Below are 327 nucleotides of genomic sequence, written 5' to 3' on the forward strand. Positions count from 1 at the left end.
TAAAAAAGAAACATGCAGTAGTCTCAAATATACACAATTACAGGCTTTATGATGCTATTAAACGAAATGAATACTTTCTTTGTTTTTCCTGCATTTTTCCAATTTCACTCACTAACCTTTTTCATTTTCAGAGCAATGATTTATAATTAAAGTTCGGCCACTCATAAAGGAATTTCCATTGAGTATTCTCTTCCTAATAGATTTAATTTATATATAAACAAAACACTTTGCATTTCCTTAAAAATACAAAGGAAGCTGGATTCTTTAAGTAAAGATTTATCATCAAAAGACGTAATTAGATCGATGAAGCCTGGATTCAGAATTACT

Source organism: Penaeus monodon, chromosome 20 (genome assembly GCF_015228065.2).
Source record: "Penaeus monodon isolate SGIC_2016 chromosome 20, NSTDA_Pmon_1, whole genome shotgun sequence".
Taxonomy (NCBI): Eukaryota; Metazoa; Arthropoda; class Malacostraca; order Decapoda; family Penaeidae; genus Penaeus; species Penaeus monodon.